Raw genomic sequence first — 18,605 nt, forward strand, 5'->3', positions numbered from 1 at the left:
CCCCGGCCGTGTCGCACGGACGCTTCGCCGCTGGACTCCCCAGCGCTGAAGTTAATCAGCAGCGCCGGTTCCCCCCCCATCAACCCTCTGCCAAACTACAGCCCTCGGCGCGTCCTCCCCAGCTCCACCTCTCCCCCTCCAGCCGGCCTTAGGAGAAAACGCTTTTCTAGAAGAAAGTAGCGGTTTGGACGCGGATCTGTCACCGAAGTTGGGGAAGGCAGGGGCTGCCGGCGGGCGGGCGGGCAGCCCCACGCCATTGCATAACGCTCGCCGCTGCTCTCCGCTCCCCCACCCCGCGAAGTTTCCACCGGGAAAAACCCCCGGGAACCGGCTATCCCGGCCCCCCCCCCCCCCCCCGCTCGGGGAGGGGGCCGGGGCGGCGGGCTCGGCCCGGCGGGGGCCGGCCCTCGGGGCTTACCTGAGGCTTCCTCAGTCGGCGGCGCCGCTCTGCGCGCTGCCCTCGCCGCACATCTCCCTTCCCGGCGCCGGGGCGAAGCTGGCCGGGCGGAGGAGCCCCCCGCACCGCCCCGCAGCCGCCGGGCGGGCGCTCGGCTGCGGCCGCCCCGCAGCCGCTCGCTAGAGGCAGCCGCCGCCGCGCCGCTCCCCCGCCGCCCTCATCGGCTGCGGCGCCCGGCGCGGGGGGCGGGGGCTGGGGGGGGGTGGGGGGGGGGCACGGCGCGGGGGTCTCCGCTCGGGGAGGGGGGGGGGGGGACTTGTTGAGCGGGAGCGGCGGGCGGCCCCCAGCCGGCAGGGAGCGGGCTGGGGCGGGGGGCGGAGCCGGGGGGCGGGGCGGGGGGGCGGGGATGCTGCGGGGCGCGGGGGGGGGGTGTGCTGCGTGACGGGAGAACCCGCGGTTACCCCCGGATCCCCGGGTTCGGCCGCGGGCGGGGGGTCTGAAGGCGGGAGGGGCTCCCGCGGGCGGCGGGGGGACTCGAACCGGCGGAGCGGGCGCGTCCGAAGGGCCGGTGGCCGTGGTGCGGAGGGCGGCGGTGGCAGAGCGGGGGGACCCCGAAAAACGTGGGCGCCAGCTGGAAGCGAAGCGGGCTGGCCAAGCGGCGAGGGCTGGCAGACGCCGTGATGCGCTTAGCACCTCAATCCCATCTTTCCTCCTTTTCCCTCAGCCCACTTTATCATTTCATAGAGGGCTTTTTGGAGATGTTTTTTCATAACAATAAAATTCAGACGTTAAGTGGGTCGTGTGTGTTGAACCGGACCCATCTGTCAGGCAGAAGATGCCACGAGAATTTGTTCGAGGTGGGCGGTGGTGGGTTGGTCTCGGTCCCCTTCCCTCTTCAGGCTTTCCCTGGCATCGCTGCTTAACCCATGTTTCTCGCCACGGTGTGGAACTCGCCCAGCCCAGCTGCCCCAGTCGCAGACCGCGGGGTTTGTCGGTGGCGGCACCACCTTCCTGTCGGTGGGGTTGACGGGGACGTTGATCTCTGGGCTCGCTGAAGGAGGGACCCCTGGTTGGGCCGGTTGCCCCTAGCACAGGACACCCCGCTGCTGCCTGGGCTGAGCGTGCTTGGGCAGGGGGTTGGACTGGGTGACCCACAGAGGTCCCTGCCAACCCTGACCATGCTGTGATTCTGTGCACCACGAGGGATGCCCGAGCTGGGCGCTGAACGAGTCCGTACATCGGCGTAGCGCGATGCAGCAGAAACACTGGCTCGGGTCCTGGACACCTTTTTAGAGTTAATTAGCTGGAGCGGCCCGTCGCACCGCGGCAGCGGCCGGAGCGCCCGGTTGGTGCCAGCTTTGCCCGGGGCTCTGCTGACGGAGAGGAGAAATAGGGTAGAGAAATCCGTACGGACCTGGCTGTCCCGCCAGCATCGGTTGTGGCAGCGCGGAGGAGAATTCTCCGCAATCCTCGCCTGGTGAGTTGCGGTTTGGCTGCGCAGGACTGGGTCGGAGAAGCGCTCAGCGAAGCCGGCAGTCGGCAGAGGGCAGCTGAGCCGCTCTCCCTGGCTGCTACCTGCGCAGGTGCCCGGCTCGCCCTCCTCGCTGCCTGCCCTGCCTCCGCACGCCTGCTGCCGGGTCCCCGAGGAGGGTGCCCGGGGAGCGGGGCTGCCTGCCTCCCGCAGCCGCACCGCCAGCAGCGAGCTCGTGGCACGGCTTCGGTCGCGGTTTGTGATCTCGCCGCGTTTCTTACAAGGGAATATTCTCCCTAAAACTTAGGTGTCAGCGTGCTTGTTCATACAAGTGACACCAGAGTTATTTTCTTCCACTCCTTTTCTTTTCAGCGGCGCTGAGTTGCCGTATTCCAGGACCTCTGTGGTTTTCTCTCTGTCAAAACACACTTGGTCTTAGCTGCAGCCTGGATACAGACAGGGGTAAAATAACATGGAATTGCCACCACATTTTAAATATATATGCACCCTCAGCAGAAGCAGATAGATCCGTGGTGAGCAGGTGCCGTTACTTTTTTATGAGCTGAAGATGTGAGCTGTGCAGGCTGCGTCCCAGGACGTGCGGACCGTGATTGCTGGAAGAAAATCCTAGATAACCTCGGTGACTTGAGAGGAAAAGCTGTCTGACAGAAGGAGCAGTTAAAACAACATTATTATCTTCTCCATAATTATGTTTCGAGGCTGTTGTCCCAGGGCTGATTATTCTTGCACGGCATTATGCAGATGCCCCATTTCTGAAGCTAGGCAACTGTACAGCATTTTTCTGTAGATTTTTAGAGAATTAGAAAGGATTTTCCAGTCGTGTACCAGATTGCTGCTTGTCCTGCACGTGTGGGACTGCTCGCACTGCTGGTGTACGTAGGGAGATTTTAAATCATGGTTTGTGAAAAATAACATGTTTCCTGATTATCGTGCTTCATGTTACTGTAAAAGTGTAGAGAAGTAAGTACGCTGGGAAAGCGGAGGTCCTTCGTCATCCCTTTTGCCAATTTTTGAGCCTTCAAAAAATGCTGAGCACAACTGTTGTGTAATGAAACGTAGTGTCAGAACGATGCTGGAGAAGGGACAGAGAGGTCTGACTTCAACCTGGAAAGAGGCAAAGAGAAAAGAAACAATTTCCTGCTTTTATTTAAGATGACAAACTCATTTCTCTCTGACGGAGTGTCACAGAATCACAGAATCACAGCATGGTCGGGGTTGGAAGGGACCTCTGTGGGTCACCCAGTCCAACCCTCCTGCCGAAGCAGGGTCACCTACAGTAGGCTGTAGAGGACCTTGTCCAGGCGGGTCTGGAATATCTCCAGAGAAGGAGACTCCACAGCCTCCCTGGGCAGCCTGTTCCAGTGCTCCGTCACCCTCAGAGGGAAGAAGTTCTTCCTCATGTTCAGCTGGAGCTTCCTCTGCTTCAGTTTGTGCCCGTTGCCCCTTGTCCTGTCACTGGGCACCACTGGAAAGAGTCTGGCCCCGTCCTCCTGACACCCACTCTGCAGATATTTGTAAGCATTTCTAAGGTCCCCTCTCAGCCTTCTCTTCTCCAGGCTGAACAAGCCCAGCTCCCTCAGCCTCTCCTCGTAGGAGAGATGCTCCAGTCCCCTCATCATCCTCGTAGCCCTCTGCTACAAGGAACTGGAACATCTCAACAAGGGATGTACGTGGTTGTTTAGGCCCAGCCTAATGTGCGGCAGAACCTTCCCACCTCCTGCCTGGGTGGAAGAAGAGCGAAGTTTACTTGGTTTGGAACACGGAGGTGTGGACGATGTCGTAGCTTTTCTCGCCGTAGTCATTTGGGACCAACGCTGTCGTTACATCTGTGCTAAAGGGAGATCCTTTCACATTGCTGAATCTTCGTTCGCGTTCAACAGGTCGTTATTTTCATGCCTTTGTGTGATAGCTGCCTGGCTTTCTGTGCTACATCTGTTATTTATTTATTTACTTGAACCTGCCGCTGGAAGAGGAATAGAGGACCGTTAAATCCACTCCTCTTCTCCAGCTGAGGTGAGCGCAGGCTCGGCTTGAACTTCAAACAGGCCCTCGCGCCGTCAAATCCTCCAAGGTGCTCCTGGCTTTGAGGAAGGATACGATCTGCTTGGCTGCGATGACAAAAAAATAAGGTCTCTCAGAGTCACGTTAGGCCGAAATTTGAGAGATTTCTTTTAGTGTCTTCCTCCGTGAGAAGTTTTTTCCATGAGCTTGGACAATTCGTTTGAGACTGTGCTTATATGTCTGTTCTTTATTGGTAAAGTGCAAGTAATTGCACATCTGTTAACTTGGAGGAACATTTTGAAGATAAAGTGGATTTAAGATGATGTGTGTAATACCCATAATACCTGCGTGCAGCTGAAATATTAAATGGCTGATGAAGTGAACTGCTATTTATGGGTTTTCTGCACTAAGAGGGAAAATGCTGAGTAACCTCGTTAGCTATGATAGTTATTTCTGTACTGCACTGGTGTGAGTATGAGCGGGATTTAGACCTCTCCCTCAATTTCCCTTTGTAGAAATCGTTGGAAGAAAAACGTAACAGCAGGTCTTAGCAGCTAAAGCCGGGCTTTGGAGCTCCAGCTGAACGTGTCTCATTAGGAGCACAAATTGCTGTAGGTGCCAGTTTATCATTCATACTCAGAAGCCCTAATTTTATTGGGATAGAATCACAGCATCACAGAATGGTAGGGATTGGAAGGGACCTCTGTGGGTCCCCCAGCCCAACCCCCTGCCCAAGCAGGGTCACCCAGAGCAGGCTGCACAGGACCACGTCCAGGCGGGGCTGGAATATCTCCAGAGAAGGAGACTCCACAGCCTCCCTGGGCAGCCTGGGCCAGGGCTCCGTCACCCTCAGAGGGAAGAAGTTCTTCCTCCTGTCCAGCTGGAACTTCCTCTGCTTCAGTTTGTGCCCATTGCCCCTTGTCCTGTCGCTGGGCACCACTGAAAAGAGCTTGGCCCCATCCTCCTGACACCCAACCTGCAGATAGGAGGGGTTTTTTTTTTCATATTTTCACTGTATTTATAGTTCAGAAAAGTTCATTCTCAGTACATAAATGTTTTGGGGAAGGGAACTAAACTGATGGCTGGAAACGCTTGTTCGTTCTTCTCGGCATGGGGCTTCTGACCTGGGCTCTTGGGGCAGGGGCGGGCTGTGGGGTCGCTTGCCTGATGGAGATGTTCTCAGCAGATGCCGAGTTCTGCGCTGCTGAAATTATCATGCAGCCTGTGCCGTTAGGAAATAAATGAGGGTCTGGGAGACCGTGATGTATGAGACCCTAAATGGCTGCATTTTGTTCATATTTGAAAGGCAGTTTAGCTTGTCGTCATTACTGATGATTTGTGCTTTTATGGCCCTTCTTTTTGCATTTCAGAAACCCTTTGTGCCCATCTGAATAATAAATCACCGTGTTTGATTTGTTCAGTAAGAGCAAATGTGAAATTACATTCTTATTAAGATGTCTTGAGAAACTGTAAGTGTGGGTGAAATTTTTTTAAAGGAATACTCTGCCAACTTTTAAAATATTCTGGCTTGTCTTGTTTATTTTATTCCCTTTTCAAATCCCAGGGATGCATCTCCACCTTCTTTATGGCAAAGAGAGAAATACTGCCCTGTTTAAAAATAAAAAATGCGATCATACTTTTTATTGCCTACAAACAAATGGTTTCAGATTTAAGCACCTAATGAAATCTGGAGTGAGCATGAATTCCGTCTCAGAATTCAAGTTAACAAACGAAAGGCAAATGTAACAAAAAATGGGGATATTTTCATCTGCTTCGTATTCGCTCTTGGGTGGAGTAGTGCATTATTTATACAACATTGATTTCAGGAGAAGGAGGATTTGAGGCAACTCTTCTGTCAGACTGGAGAACCATTAAATGATGTAAGGTAGTGTAAGCTCCCACCCCATCAGTAAGGTTTTCTCAGTTGAAATATTGAACAATTTCAAATTTGAATCTGGCATAAAAATGCAGGTTTTTATGTGCTTCTGCATGTTGCTTTAAAGTTAGAAGCCCAGGCAGCAGTCTGATGCTAATGCCTAGTACTTAACAAAAAAAACAAGCTAGAATAAAATGTATTCAACAAGTGAAAAAAGAAAATCATGCAAATTTATGTAAGAGAGAGACAAGTAAACAGTACAGATAGTCAGAAGGAAATTTCTACCCATGCTCGGAGTCTAGACCAAAATTAAGTATTTTGGCCATAATGTTCAGAGAAGAAAAATTCCAAAATCCATATGCAGGCACCAAACCAAAATTGCCCTGCCTAGTGTTGCTAGAGGGCAGAGGAATGATGGCAGGGAATGAATACGGCTCGAGGGAGGCGGGTTGCAGCACCACGGGCACCCCAAACCTTTAGCCGTACGCTCGCAATTAAGAGCTTCTACTCCCTGTTTAACGAGGGGCACGATGAAGAGGTGCAGTGGTATGAACCTAATGGTCACCACTAATGTTAAAAAGTGTTATACAGATTTAAAAAAGAGAATTTCACAGTCTGTGGGCTGCTCTGGGAGGGCATTGCTGCTGTATGGTCTTGGTCAATGTGGCCTTTTTCACACAATATCTTACTGCCGAATGAGTAATTAAACAGCAAGGTCTTATCTGGAATTTATTTAAACCTGTTATTGTATCCACTGTAGATTTCTTAAAACCAACAGTTTAGATGTTCATGTCCTAATGTGGCTTGCAAAGTAGCATAGTAACACACTTCCATAGTCCAACGTTGCTGAAAAAATCAGACCAAAACAACAACTTTTTCTTTAGTCCGAAACCAGACGGGAACTGTTGGAAGCCTTGCTTTGTGCGTGCCGTGTCCGGCAGGAGCACGTCGCACTGCAGGACGTGACACAGCTTACGCCGAGCAAACTGTGCGTATCTGTGCTGTTGGTAGTACTAACGTCAAATGTTTGTATAGAAACATTAAGCTTTGAGTAGTGCCAGTGCTCCAGCTGATTTTTTTTTTTTTAATAAAATAACCCAGGAACTTAAGCATTTGCAAATGAGGTTATGCTGAATTTATGATTGACTGTGCAAAGACTTAATTCTTTCATGTATTAAAAAGTATGTGACTAAGTTCTACCCTGAGAAGGGACTAGAAGAAGTGATTTTTCAAAGTCTGAAAATCCTAAAGGAACAAAATATTTAAGTCAGTTGTGTTATGCAGCATCCTGATGACAAACATGGGACGCCTGATGATGACATTAAATGAGTTTACGATTGACCGCGGAGGCCAAGTGAAGTCGTAACGCTAGGTCTGTGGCTCTTCAAAGCAGAGTGCGATCAAAGTGGCTCTGTCCTTTCCGAGACGTGATCCCTGGGACGCGAGATTAGAAGTAGCACCACCTTTTGATTGTCTTCGCTAGGTGAGGTTGCTCGAAGCCCCATCCAACCTGGCCTTGAACACTTCCATGATGGGGCATCCAGCCTGCTGCGGTGCTTCACCACCGTCGTCGTCAAGAGTTTCCTCCTTATGTCTGATCTAAATCTCCCCTCTTTCAGTTTAAAGCCATCACTCCTTGTCCTGTCGCTGCAGGGCCTGGTAAAAGTCTCTCTCCATGTTTCTTACAAGACCCCCTGCAGTATTGGAAGGCTTCAAGAAGGTCTCCCTGGAGCCTTCTCTTCTCCAAGCTGTCAGTTTGGTTGCCCTTCCCTGTGCCTTCTGCAATCTATTATGTCCCCCTCGAGCTGTGGAGGCCGTATTTATTTACTGAATTCAGTTTTACTTCTCTGGGAGATGTTATAAATCAAAGATTTCATTGAAGGATAGCAGTAAACATCACTGGAACTTTATTTGTCAGCTGAGTTTTTACTCAGGATGATGAGCTGGGATGATGAGCTAATGAGGTTTGTTTTGATGTGTGATTTCATCACTTCACATCAATTAGCAGACGACAGATGAGCTCTGCAGCGATTGATTCTCTAAAGAAGGGGCTTGAGATGCTGTGGGAAAGCCCCTGGAGACTGAAGGTGATGCTACCTGCCGTTGTTGCAGGTGCTTCTGTCCTGTCCTCTAACCGAGCAGCGAAGGATTGTGCCCCTTGCTCTTGCCACTGTCCTCCGTAGGAGCTCATTTAGGAGAGAATTTATGCCGTGATGTTTTTCATAATATTTTGATTAAACAGAGTTGAACTTGAAAAGCTCTCTTTTTTTTTTCTTCTTTGTTTTGGTGGGGTTTTAATGAAAACTTCTGAAGTTTAGATGTTGCTAGCAAAAATCACAATGTGAAGTTTCCCGCCTAGAAAAAACCCAGTAACTGGAAAAAGCCGAATACTTGTACATTTTTCCATTTAATAAGGAACATAGCAAAACAAAAAAAGTTTTAATAGTTTGCAGGGACACGATGAGTATTTTCCTTTTATTTATGCATTTTTGCCACTTAGCTTCAGTTGTAAATGTATTAATTCCTGCCTGCGAGTTAATGACTTTGGGTAGTGCTGGTACTCTCGTTATGCAGAAACTGTCCCTATACCTCATAGTTACTTACAGGAGTGGACTTGGTCAGGCCGACTTCCTCAGCCCGGGAAGACGTTTCATCTTACTCTAAGTACTTTTTCTAAGGTATTTTTAAGGCTCTTTTTTCTTTTTAAATTTTTTTTAATCCTTAGAATTGCCTTCTCAACAGATAATCAGTAATTTCCAGCGTTGTCAATAGAAATTACGTAGTGTTTTCAAGACTTACTTTTGCCAGATGTCAAGAGTGGGCTGAGTGTTGTAGGCTCGGCCGTAAATCGGGGTTGGTTTATTTTTCTGCTGCGATTTAAAATGTTTTGCCCCCAGAGGAAGTAGTTCTGGTGGTATTAAATGCATGGACGTTGTGTCAGGAAAAACACTTGCAAAATAACGACGCTATTGCGTTCAAGTAGGAATAAATCATGGCACTCGTGTTTTCCAACATAAAGGCAGGCCCTGGGGTTGACTGGGGTTCACTGGAGTATTGGAGATCTCTCAAGCTGTTTTCGGTTCTTCGGCTGTGGGACTCTGTACTCTTCTCCTATTCTTTGTATTTTTAGGATATGTAAGTAGTATTGTGTCCTATAGAAATGTACTGGCATATTTGTATTCTATGATGTTTTAATTATATGGTAGTTTTATTATTTTTAAGTATTGGAAGGGGCAGTGGGTGGTAAACACGCTCCTATCTGTATCGTGAAGAAATGGGTGATGTTGATACCCCAAAGTGAACGGTGTTTTTAGTGGAACATAAAACCCCCTAACTTTTCTCAGGAGAATAATGAAATTACCCAAACTTCCTATCATGGTTCATGAGGAATTCGGATAAACCGTGGGATCGGAACAGGGGAGTGAAGATCTCGCAGGACCGCCCGGTGCAGCCGTCCTCCCACTCCTGCAGCTTTGGCGTCCGTCTGTGGTTTTGGGATTGTTCCTTGCAAAGAAATCAGTTGATCTGCTTCAAAAATATTATTGATACCCAAACACTAACGTGGTTCGAGCTTTCCAAATTAATCCAGGGTTTAGCAGGACAGAAGCGGGCACGTTTGTGCGTGGAGGGCGGAGGGTTCTCCATAGAGGAGCCTTTTTTGAGGGATCATGTTGCTGATCCTGTTTGCGATTCACCTTTTGGGAATTATTGAAAAGAGATCTGCAGAAAAAAAGAAGCTTGAGCTAGTGAAGGCTGCGCAGTGTTCCGCACAGATGTGAGCAGGCGAAGGCAGGAACAGTGTGATTTGTGTCTAGCTCTTTCGCTGCGTCCCTCGGGGTTCCTGTGGCAATATGGATGTCTTTTTAGCATTCAGTGTGGAGAAGGATGTTCCAAACGACAGCTAATTTCTGTCCTTGAATGGGCTTGGGGACCGGACAGCTGTGCATGTGCGGAGGGGCTGGATGCAGCTGCAGACTCTTAGGATGTTGTCCCTCTTGGCAGTGAAACTCTGCCGCTGAGAACCTCTTACTCCTTGCTTTCAGTGGTGCTTTCCTTGGCCATCACCGTGCTGGCTTTCCTCCGGAGCAACTCCTCAAACTTTCCTCCTCACCATTTACGAGCTCAGTGCTTTTGTCCACAGATCTTGTTGTTGTTTTTTTCCCGCTGTTTGAACATCTGAGCTGTCTTAGCCGTGGTCTGAGGGCATCAGGTCTGCCTTCCAGCTTTTTTTTCACGGGCTTGGTGGCGAAAATATTGGTGGTATTTACGTGAGGTACCCAGAGCTGTTAATGCAGAGCTGGATCCAGGAGTGCGCACAGCAGCAAAGAAGGGAAGAGAAGCAGACCCACAATTGTCAGTAATATCTCCTGAATATATATGAGAAGCAAAATGGAAATGAAACATAAGAGTCTCCTTCTCTGGAGACATTCAAGACCCACCTGGACAAGGTCCTGTGCAGCCTGCTCTGGGTGACCCTGCTTCAGCAGGAGGGTTGGACTGGGTGACCCACAGAGGTCCCTTCCAACCCCTACCATTCTGTGATTCTGTGATTCTGTAAGAACAGAGCGCTGCAGCCCATCTTCGCCCTGGCTACCATCTCCCGCGTCCCGAGCAGAGAGCGGGGTGCTCGGATGGCGCCGGTCGCTGCTGCCGGCACTGAGCTGGGACGACTTGCAGTCTGCGGTACCGCAAACTGTACAGCTCTTTCCCTGCCCTCAGCTTTGGTGCCGTATTCCAGCCACGGGAAGAAGGGTTATGCACATAAATATGTGGATTATCATGAAAATCTTAATGAAGTGACTGAGTAGTAACTAAAGATGGCAGGGGAGGCAGCATTGCTAAATTAAATTCATTCCGTATAGCTTATACTTAAGCAAGCGCACTGGTTTTAGTTTTACTTATTCTTTCTTAATATTTTTTATGTATTTTGAACATGTATCAAAGCTGCTGCTTTGCCTCAGTTGCGGTGGGTTCAGAGAGTCACAGAATCCCAGCATGGTCGGGGTTGGAAGGGCCCTCTGTGGGTCACCCAGCCCAACCCCCTGCCGAAGCAGGGTCACCCAGAGCAGGCTGCACAGGACCACGTCCAGGCGGGTCTGGAATATCTCCAGAGAAGGAGACTCCACAGCCTCCCTGGGCAGCCTGGGCCAGGGCTCCGTCACCCTCAGAGGGAAGAAGTTCTTCCTCATGTTCAGCTGGAGCTTCCTGTGCTTCAGTTTGTGCCCATTGCCCCTTGTCCTGTCGCTGGGCACCACTGAAAAGAGTCTGGCCCCGTCCTCCTGACACCCACCCTGCAGATATTTATAAGCTTTTCTAAAGTCCCCTCGCAGCCTTCTCTTCTCCAGGTGAACTTGGTAGAGACAACCTGGGCCTCCAGGACTGGGATGGGGAACCCGGGTGAGTCCGAGCCGAACATCAGCAAATGTGAAAGAGGTTCTGGCAGCCCCGTGGTTGTGCTTGGCTGCAGTCGGGGGGGAGAGGAGGAGGAGGAGTGTGGACTGGGGAGGAAGGAGGCAGCCGCCCCGTCCCAGCGCCATCCCCGAGCGTCGCCGTCCCTCGCCGGGCTGGCAGCCCCGCACCCGAGCGCTGCTGCCGCGGCAGCCGGGGAGCTTGGCTTTTCCTCTGCAACGTTTTAAGTCACTGATTTTAATCTTGTTTTGGATTTAATTTTAATTGCTTTTTCAAAGAGAGATTAATGCTCGTTTAGGTGTGGCTGCGTAATTAAAAAAGATCTCTCGACTTAAGTTGCTTTTGTGAACCGCATGCATAGGCGGTACGTATGCGAAAGCAATTACATAGCTGAATATACATCTAATCCTGTTCTTCACGTGTAAGTGTTATTGTGTTCGAAAATGATAAACGACTTCTTATTTGTGAGGGGATTTACTTTTTTCCCTTATGACTTCTGCCAAGACGATGTTGGAAGGAAAATGAAATTCAATTATAAATCGAAATTTATTTCAGTGGTGGAAAACCAGCCCTTAAAAATGCTTTGTTGTTACTTGAACGTCTGGAGTGTGTTGGATATCATGAGGCACATTATCAGAGCGTGCCTTGCACTTGGGTCAGAGTGAGTTATTCCCTACAGAAGGTGTTCCCCTAGAAGGCTGTAGGTGCTTTTTGGTCGGCTCACAAGCACAGAGAAACCCGAATTAGCTTCGTCTGGAACCAGGAGAGCTTTCTGAGCAAACATTCCCTCTTGGCCCTGTGCTTAGCGCTGCCGTGCCGGGCTAACTAGCAAGGGGGGGGCCCTGCAGACACGGGGGGGCTGCCTGCGGGTCTGGGGTACCTGGCTGTCACCGGGCCCTGGACGCAGACGGGCTCTGTCCTCCGGGAGCTGGGAAACAGCTCTGCGGAGAGGGACCTGGGTGTCCTGGTGGACGACAGGTTAACCATGAGCCAGCAGTGTGCCCTGGCTGCCAAGAAAGCCAATGGGATCCTGGGGTGCATCAAGAAGAGTGTGGCCAGCAGGACAAGGGAGGTTCTCCTTCCCCTCTACACTGCCCTGGTGAGGCCTCATCTGGAGTACTGTGTCCAGTTCTGGGCTCCCCAGTTCAAGAAGGATGAAGAGCTACTGGAGAGAGTCCAGCAGAGGGCTACAAGGATGGTGAGGGGACTGGAGCATCTCCCCTACGAGGAGAGGTTGAGGGAACTGGGCTTGTTCAGCCTGAAGAAGAGAAGGCTGCGAGGGGACCTTATAAATGCCTACAAATATCTGAAGGGTGGGTGTCAGGAGGATGGGGCCAAGCTCTTTTCAGTGGTGCCCAGTGACAGGACAAGGGGCAATGGGGACAAACTGAAGCATAGGAAGTTCCGTCTGAACATGAGGAAGAACTTCTTCCCTCTGAGGGTGACGGAGCCCTGGCCCAGGCTGCCCAGGGAGGTTGTGGAGTCTCCTTCTCTGGAGATATTCAAGACCCGCCTGGACAAGAACCTGTGCAGCCTGCTGTGGGTGACCCTGCTTCAGCAGGGGGGTTGGACTAGATGACCCACAGAGGTCCCTTCCAACCCCTACTATTCTGTGATTCTGTGATTCTGTGAAACCCGCGTTGCGGCTTTGCCGTTGGGTGGAAGAGGGAAGAGAGATAGCCTGGGTTGAAAATTTTCACTTTGTTTCCTGTCTTCCAAGGAGATGTTACTCATCTGAAGTAAGTGGAATAAATTGAATTTAAAAATGAAAATCTGCGTGCGTGCAGAGGAAACTCCTGTGGTCATAACCTGGTCTGATTACTTCAGAAGGACGTGTGCGCAGGTGCCGGCTGCTTGCTGCAGTTCTGCTTGCTTGAAAGAGGCTTTTCAAATTTTAACTATTCCAGCTGATTAGTTCTTGAAGTCATCATGCTTTTCATGTGTTCTAAATACTTTTTTTAAAGAAATGTATTTCGATTTAATGCTTTTTTGAATTCATCCTTTTTTATTCACATGACTTAGCGCTGCTCCCATTTTCTGTTTGTTCTTACCCTGAGAATTCTCAGGAGGGGCTGGAAGCCGAAATGGCCTCCCGTTGCCCTCGGTGCCCGTAGCTCAGTAGGTGCTGTTGGCTTCGTGATCTCGGCTGCCTCCTTTTTCTGCGCTGCTGCCGTCTCCCGAGTGGAAGCGTGGCTGCTGCGGCTGCCAGCGAGGCAGAGCTGTCCCTGCACCCACCCCTGCAGAGAGGGGACTGCGTAGCTCGGGCGGTGCGGTCCCACCCGGCTTCTCCTGGGCTCCTGCCAGGAGTTCTGTGTTTCCTTTTGTGCTGGTGGATCTTGTGCTTGGCCCCAGAGCAGGGAAGAAGCCCTGTTTGTCCTTAACCTAGCTGACAATCCACCTAGCTAAGTTCAGCAAGGGCAAGGGCAGGGTCCTGCACCTGGGGAGGAACAACCCCAGGCACCAGTACAGGCTGGGGCGGACCTGCTGGAGAGCAGCTGTGTGGAGAGGGACCTGGGTGTGCTGGTGGGTGACAGGTTGACCATGAGCCAGCAGTGTGCCCTGGCTGCCAGGAAGGCCAATGAGATCCTGGGGTGCATCAAGAGGAGTGTGGCCAGCAGGTCGAGGGAGGCTCTCCTCCCCCTCTACACTACCCTGGTGAGGCCCCATCTGGAGTCCTGTGTCCAGTTCTGGGCTCCCCAGTTCAAGAAAGATGAGGAGCTACTGGAGAGAGTCCAGCGGAGGGCTACGAGGATGATGAGGGGACTGGAGCATCTCTCCTACGAGGAGAGGCTGAGGGAGCTGGGCTTGTTTAGCTTGAAGAAGAGAAGGCTGCAAGGGGACCTTAGAAAAGCTTATAAATATCTGCAGGGTGGGTGTCAGGAGGATGGGGCCAGACTCTTTCCAGTGGTGCCCAGCGACAGGACAAGGGGCAATGGGCACAAACTGAAGCAGAGGAAGTTCCAGCTGAACATGAGGAAGAACTTCTTCCCTCTGAGGGTGATGGAGCCCTGGCCCAGACTGCCCAGGGAGGCTGTGGAGTCTCCTTCTCTGGAGATATTCCAGCCCCGCCTGGACGCGGTGCTGTGCAGCCTGCTCTGGGTGACCCTGCTTGGGCAGGGGGTTGGGCTGGGTGACCCACAGAGGTCCCTTCCAACCCCGACCATGCTGGGATTCTGTGATTCTGTGACAGTCTCCTTTCGTCCTGCTGGTGCTGGGTTTCTGCTGGGCTCCGGTTCGCCAGTTCCTGGACCAAGAGCTGTTTGTCAGTAGCATCCTGGTGGAGCATACCATGTTGAACTTGGTGGGCATCGTTCCAAATAGTAATAAAAAATAGTTTTAATTAATTAAGTTTTCCACAATAGAAATGTTCAGCTCTTTTTGCTTTGATTGCATATTCTAGATGGATTTCACATTCTTTTCATGAAGTGTCTTTGAAGCTCTTCTTGATACTGTGCATTGATTAGCAATAGGCCATCTGAAAGAAGCCCCCAAAGTATTGTGAGGTAGTCTGAGTTTAATAAGAAATAAAATTAAAATTTAATAAAGTTACGGGGAAGGATTGTCTCGTTCTTGGAGACACAACCCACATATTACCGTTTTCAGTTTCTGCAGGTGAGTCCTTCCCTGTTCCCTTTAATTAAATGCAAAGTGCTAACTAGGTCTGTGTTCCTTGATAGTGTCTGCTTATGAAATATAGATATGGCTGCTTCTCTAAGTATGTGTAGATAGCCTGCCGTGCTGCCTGCAGGAAAATATTTAAATCCGAGCTTCTTGCTTTTCATTGCGAAAAAGGAAAAACTGCGGAGTTTCTCCTCTGCTCCGGGCAAACCTTGGGCACATTTTACAAAATCCAACAAGCTGAAAAATTACAAAGCGCGAGAGACAACGCGCGCAGGCGTAGGACAGAGGGACGGCTTTGTGGCAGACAGTTCCTGCGGGGTGATGGTGGTGACGCTCCCGTCTGTCCCCCGGGAGCGGTGGGAGCCGGCAGCCCGGACCCCGCCGTGGGTGTCACTCGGCGGGCGGCGGAGCTCTGCTCGCAGCGCTGCGACCGTCTCGCGCGGGTCTCACGGTGCTTCTGGTTTCGTGGCTCTGTCTTGGAAATAATGGGGTTGCTCATTCCTCTGGTGAAGCAGAATCTGCCTTTTGAAGGGAAGGTGCAGCGTCTGCGTTGGCGGGAGCTGCGCTCCTCCAGAGCCCGTCCGTGCCTCTGGCCTGGAGGAGTGCGGGTGGGAACTGGGAGCCGGATCCCGAGGGAAGAGGCAGGGAAGGCGAGGATCCTCCTCTAGGCAGAAGAGAGCAGCTGGACTTCAGCGACATCCCCTGTTTGCTACTACTAGATGTTAATCTTTGCTGCTCCTCTCGTCTTTAAATGCTAAGTCTAACATAAAATGTAACCTGTCTGGGGTAAATACTGGCACAGAAAGTCTAACTTAAGATATAACCTCTGTGGGAATTGTATTTCTCTTCTTTATCATACTGGCACATGGATTTGTATAAATACTACTAATTTTGCTGCTATACTATGAGGTATCACAGGAAGTTGAACTTGCATTAGAAGAGTCATAAGAAATGACCAAGGCTTTTTCAGCAGTGCTATCGTTCTCTATTTAATCAGTTTTTGCTGCTCTTGGAGAGGAGGGAATGAGAGCATTGCCTGTAATGGGGGGTTCATTTTGATAACGTGCAAATGCGAGAAGAGCCCTGTCTTTGTTTTTACCGTTGATGAGGGCCTTGAGGTAATTCCCGTCTGCGAGGACTGCGTAACCTGCTCCAGCACGGAAAGCTGAGCAGCGCGGCGTGAGAGGCTGCCTTCCCCGAAACCCCCGCCCCGTGGGTGCTCTCCGTTCTGCCCCGAGAACTTCGCAACGGAGCAGCGCGAGGGGTTCGGTGATCACGAGCCAGAGGCAGAAATCAGTTAAAAAATGTGAAGGCTTCCCCAGAGAGACCCCTTCTTGCAGTTTGCTCTTTAATCCAAGGCTGTCTAAACAGAATCACAGAATTGCAGAATGGTCAGGGTTGGCAGGGACCTCTGTGGGTCATCTAGTTCAATGCTCCTGCCGAAGCAGGGTCACCTACAGCAGGCTGTAGAGGACCTTGTCCAGGAGGGTGTTGAGTATCTCCAGAGAAGGAGACTCCACAACCTCCCTGGGCAGCCTGTTCCAGGGCTCCGTCACCCTCGGAGGGAAGAAGTTCTTCCTCAAAACTGCGTGTTTCTATCAATTAGATTTTGATTGCACAGATTTCTGACCTTTCTTTTGCTGAGCCCTTCAGTAAACCACTTGTTAAATATTGTACGTCACAACGGTCAAATGAGAAGCACCAAAAGTAGAATAATTTGTCTTGGAAGTGGCTGTTGCTTTTAGAGGTGTGCTCATCTGGCAGGGTCACCTGTCGCGTGTGAAGAGAAGCGTCCTTTGAAAGGTAATCTGTCTGCCCGTAGCATTGCCATGATTTGTCATCGTGATACCTCACAGCAGGGTGATCTGCTTGCTGCGGAGACGATATCCATAATAGAATCATAGAATCATAGAAAGTTTTGGGTCGGAAGGGACCCCTAGAGGTCATCTAGTCCAACCCCCCCGCAGTGAGCAGGGACACCGCTAACTGGATCAGGTTGCTCAGAGCCCTGTCCAACCTGGTCTGGAATGTTTCCAGGGATGGGGCCTCCACCACCTCTCTGGGCAACCCGTTCCAGTGTTTCACCACCCTCATTGTAAAGAATTTCTTCCTTATATCCAGCCTAAACCTACCCTGTTTTAGTTTAAAACCATTACCCCTCGTCCTGTCACTGCTGTCTCTACTAAACAGATTGTCCCCATCTTTCCTATCGGCTCCCTTTAAGTACTGAACGGCTGCAATCAGGTCTCCCCGCAGCCTTCTCTTCTCCAGGCTGAACAAGCCCAACTCTCCCAGCCTGTCCTCATAGGAGAGGTGCTCCAGCCCTCGGATCATTTTTGTAGCCCTCCTTTGGACCCGCTCCAACAGTTCCATGTCCTTCTTGTGCTGAGGGCTCCAGAGCTGGACGCAGGACTCCAGGTGAGATCTCACCAGAGCAGAGCAGAGGGGCAGAATCACCTCTCTCGCCCTGCTGGCCACGCTTCTCTTGATGCAGCCCAGGACACGGTTGGCCCTCTGGGCTGCCAGCGCACATTGCCGGCTCATGTCCAGCCTTTCGTCTGTCAGTGCCCCCAAGTCCCTCTCAGCAGAGCTGCTCTCGATCCTTTCATCCCCCAGCCTGTATTGATAGCGGGGATTACCCCGACCCAGGTGCAGGACCTTGCACTTGGTCTTGTTGAACCTCCTGAGGTTCACACAGGCCCACCTCTCCAGCTTGTCCAGGTCCCTCTGGATGGCATCCCGTCCTTCTGGTGTCTCAACCGTACCACTCAGCTTGGTGTCATCTGCAAACTTGCTGAGGGTACACTCGATGTCACTGTCCATGTCATTGATGAATATATTGAACAGCACCGGTCCCAGTACGGACCCCTGAGGGACTCCACTCGTCACTGGTCTCCATCTGGACATTGAGCCGTTGACCACTACCCTTTGGCTACGACCATCCAACCAATTCCTTATCCACCGAACGGTCCACCCATCAAATCCACGGCTCTCCAACTTAGAGAGAAGGATGTTGTGGGGGACCGTGTCAAAGGCTTTACAAACATCCAGATAGATGACGTCCATACCTGTAGGCTATCACAATTATGGAAAGTACTTCAGTGCAATCGTTCTTAACATAGGATTTTAGTGAGTTTAAATCAGCTTTTCCCTGTATTTGCAGAACAGAAAGTCGTTAGCTGGACTGCATCAGCGTGATCATAGTTTATTGACCCGGCTTTCAATATCGATCACGTTTGAGCAGTAAAACTGTGTTTCTGATTGCAGCAGCTAACGTTGTGATTTACAGATGGGTGCAGCCGTGAGTAAGGTTTCGTGGTGTGGGATCCGTAAACTCACAGTCCAGCGAGAGCTTGGGGGTTTCTTGTCTTCTTTCCTGCAGAACTCGCAATCCCATCCCCGCTTTGATTGATCTGTTCCATCGAAAGGGCTGAAAGGTGTCAAAAAAAACCCCAACAAGGCAGGTGCATGGCTGTGTGGTGCTCGTGCCCTCTGCCAGCACCTTGCATCTCCTGCCCCGCCGCGGTGACGCCGCGTCCGCGGCGGGTGGGCGCGGAGCCCCCCGCGCTGCCCCGCAGCTGGGGCTGCCGCAGCCGCCCACGCCACGCCACGTTTTCCTCCAGCTTTGGGTTGGTTTGACCTCTTGGGACTTCGCTTTGCTCCAGAGAAAGTTCAGCTGTTTTTTTGCTTGTCGTCGCTCTAACCCTGAGTGCTGGAACAGGTATCGCTTTCATTCTGAGAGTGCTGCGGAGGAGGATAATAGTAATTAGTGTTAAATTAGCTTCCTAACAATAATGTGAAGAAAGTAA

General features: G+C 51.1%; 2 protein-coding genes across 4 annotated transcripts in view; one reads left to right on the forward strand and one right to left on the reverse strand.

The window, feature by feature from the left end:
• The window catches only part of INSYN2A (inhibitory synaptic factor 2A), a 53,160-nt gene extending 52,624 nt beyond the window's left edge, over positions 1–536 (reverse strand). The window contains exon 1 of the mRNA XM_075423921.1: positions 419–536. The gene's annotated coding sequence lies outside the window, so the exon portion shown is untranslated. The remainder of the gene's footprint in view (positions 1–418) is intronic.
• DOCK1 (dedicator of cytokinesis 1) overlaps positions 1–18,605 on the forward strand; it is a 339,932-nt gene that overhangs the window by 165,887 nt on the left and 155,440 nt on the right. The window lies entirely within an intron of this gene.

Source organism: Opisthocomus hoazin, chromosome 6 (genome assembly GCF_030867145.1).
Source record: "Opisthocomus hoazin isolate bOpiHoa1 chromosome 6, bOpiHoa1.hap1, whole genome shotgun sequence".
NCBI lineage: Eukaryota > Metazoa > Chordata > Aves > Opisthocomiformes > Opisthocomidae > Opisthocomus > Opisthocomus hoazin.